Here is a 3608-nt window from a genome sequence, read left to right as displayed (position 1 = left end):
TACAACAACGTGATGGTGAAGTGAGAGATCACATCAAATCGCTCCGTGTCTCTCCGACTGCATCAGACAGATGATGTCACATGATGCTGCAGCCAGAGCGTTCTCTTTCTCCTCACGTCCTGCTGATCGGGCTTCCCTCTGCAGCTCAGACAAGGGGAGGGAAGAGATTGACGAATTCCGCCTCACACTCCAGTCCACCTGAGTACCAGTGAGTGTGTGCTGAAGAAACCTGTGTGCATGAGTCTGTGTTTTTGTTTGCAGGTGTCCTCCCTGCATCGCTGAGCATCCGTCCTCATAAACACAGTGAATAACAATGTCTCCCTCAGTCAGGGGAACATTTTTGCATTTTGGTTTTAGCTCACAATATTCATGACCCAATAGTGAAGGAAAACATGACCATTATTTAGATGGAATTTTAATCCTCGGAGCTCCAAACCCCACTGTTGGTTTAAAAATATCACAGAAAATATAGCATGTGTTAGACCCAAAAACAATAACAACAAAAAGAAGCAGCAGGTTTTCAACAGTCTGACAGTCCTTCAGCTAATCATGTGTGACTTGTGGTTCAAAATTAATTGGGTCTCAATTTAACATTGCAATATATCATTAAAATTACTTTATTCTAAAAGTTTAATTTAAGAATTTTCCCCCCAAAAATGTACATGTATAATATCTATAGCGTGTGCAACCACCATTTTTCCTGCGTCGGTAACACGTGTTGACTCGAGGGTTTTTCAATTTTTGTGAAGTAAATAATCCAAAATGTGTTTGTCTTTTTATTCATTGCTTATGGTGTTCTAACTGTGTCATACTGCACAAAAGACATTTCTGACTTCTCTCTACTTCTAGCTATTGCTGTGCTGTTTCCAAAGAGGTGCAGGACTTTATATAGTAGTGAAAAATGACATCACAGTGAGAAACAAATGCGAAAGTAGCAAAAGAAAACGCCCAGAACCTTCTTGGGATTCAGAGAGTCCATCAATTATCTACAGTGAATTCTAAATGTACAGATTTATGGTTCTTAGCCGATTGTTAACGGAGCAAAAAAAACACTGCATCTCATCTTCACCTTTACAAAACTACTGCTTTGATTAGGCATTTGGCTTTTGAGACTCTTTAACATTGTATTTTTCAGGTCACAACGTAAGTCTCAGGGCTGCCACATGATTAATGGGAAAGGGGAAAAAATGTCTAATTTCATTTTCATATGAACTTTTCTGGGCTGCAAGGTGGNATGCAGTTGCTGAGATTTGTTTGAAAAAGTTTTAGTTACTTTACTTACAAATATCATTCCACAGAAAGTAAGTATTTATTATGAAAGACATAATGCATTGAATCTGATTATATACAATATGTGTCCGATGATGAAACGTATCTGTGATTCAGTTGAACATTTTGGAACCAAGTGGACACCAGCTGCCAGTTTTAACACTAAAACAATGAAATCCTGAGATCTGAACCTACAGTCTTGCTGTTCTAAACTTGCATCCAGTCTAATTGAATCTGGAAACGTGGACGTTTTCCTCCCTGCAGGAAGAAAACCACAGTGGCACCATATTGCACTGGATGTGCTGGATAAGACCAGAGCCTTATCAGCTATTCAGTGTTGTGCTGCGTGGGTTTTCATGTTGTGTAAGCTTTTTTTTTACTCCACTGAATGGAGGTTTAGAAACACCTCTGCTCCCTGACACTATTCATTCTTTCCAGTCTCCTTAGCCACAAAAGATATTTAGTGTTACATAATCTCTCCTTTTTGCAGAAGAAGCGTGAGGATAGTCGGGGAAAAATGAGATGAATATTAATTTTCTGAATAAATATTGAACAAAAAGCAGAGAGAGAGAGAAGAGTCACTTCAGCATCACACTGTGCAGTGCTCTTTATTTCAATGATGCTCAGCGAGTACCCCAATACACATGGGCTTATTGGTTTGATTCCCTGCATGTACAACATTTTCACATCAGCGTCTGTTGCATGTTTTAGCGACTGAACATGTATCCAGTGGTCAACATTTTTCTGTTTTCACTGTCTCTCACTGTGTTGTACAAAGAAAAGAAATAATAAAAATACAGTGTAGGGAACACTTTGTGAATGTCTTTATGATCCTGCTCAGCCAAGAAAAGAAAAAATAATAAATGAGTGGAAAAAAATATATAAGTACAGGATATACATTAAATACTTCTACAGATGTGTTAACATGATGCAATGGCAGGAACATGACCACCTGTTGTGGTTTACTCCAGACAAAGTGATAGAGTATGGACCAAGCTTCTGTTTATGGAAAAAAAAAGATGCCAAACTACACAGTAGTGCCAGAAACTGTTGTTTGGAGCCAGTCACAAGTGCATATTTTAAAAACTGCAGTCAGTCCCCATTGATAAATGCAGCAGCAGGAATATGTTTGCTATGTATATATATATATGTTTGGCATAAAAATGATTTTGGCCTGTTTCGCTCATTTCCACATTCAGGACAACTGTACAGGAGGAGACTTTCCATTATTCACCACTTTGAGTTGTACGTTGTAGTTGCTGCTGTGAGTGACAGTTAGGTACCGGAGATGTTTGCACGGCCCACCTCTACTCAAGCTCCATCTCTTTGCTCATTTTTTAATTAGCTTGGAGTTAGGAGGAGTCAAACGCTGCCAAGATGAGGATGGCTGGAGCCACCAGACGACTTCAGAACCACTCCTTAGAAAACCAATGATTGACATCACGGGGAGTTTCTATACCTTCATACACTGTCGTGGTAGAGACACATACAAAATCTGAAATGCATAGAAAAGCTGAATGTATAACTGAGGATTCAGTGTAATTTGAAGTCCAGTCGTCTGTGTGTCTTTAAGATTGAGATAAAGGCTGGTGGATAAAGGATTGGTCTGCTTTGAACTGTCAGACAAGAAAGGCATCTACTTAATGACTTGGTGTACCAAAACAATAATTTCATCTTTCAGAGATTTTCTGGAGCTTCAGGCCATAATTACTTAGTTCAGTATTTAACATTCATGCTGCAAAAGCTCGAAACACAGCTTATCCCACACGCTAAGATGGCCTGCAGCCAACTGTTTCAGCATCAGAAACTTTTGGTAATGGTGCTCATGTTCTCATGACTGACTCAGACGCTCACAGATCACACACAGTACAAAGTGAAGTCATCATCCACCTGGGAGTTGTGTTACTTTCGTAGCACATGTCAGTCACTGTTTTCTATGGGAGAGAACAATTCACTGTTGTTGTACAGATTTTTCCTGTTTTGTAAAATAGAGATGAGATGTCATGGAAAAATAAAAAATTACATGTTAATCCTGAAAAAAAAAAAAAAAGCCGTATAATGTCCCCATAAAAATCTGTGTTTTTCAAGTCTTTAACAATGTTTGACTGTAAAATGTCACATTTTTCTCTATATCAGAGAAAAATATAATAAAAATAAAACATTTTTTGAAACTGTTTAATACTTTTATATCTATATATTGTCATTCTATAATATCTATATTATATTTAATATCCAGTAAACATAGTAAAAAAAAGTATTAATTTACATGCTGTCTGATAAAAATCAATTTTTGTTTTAATTTTTTTACAAATAGGTGTTTGTCTCTTTACAATGTGTCA

This window comes from Stegastes partitus, unplaced genomic scaffold, assembly GCF_000690725.1.
Source record: "Stegastes partitus isolate 25-593 unplaced genomic scaffold, Stegastes_partitus-1.0.2 Scaffold87, whole genome shotgun sequence".
In the NCBI taxonomy this organism is placed as follows: Eukaryota; Metazoa; Chordata; class Actinopteri; family Pomacentridae; genus Stegastes; species Stegastes partitus.
The sequence above is the reverse complement of the archived record's forward strand: the minus strand, read 5'-3'. Positions refer to the sequence as shown.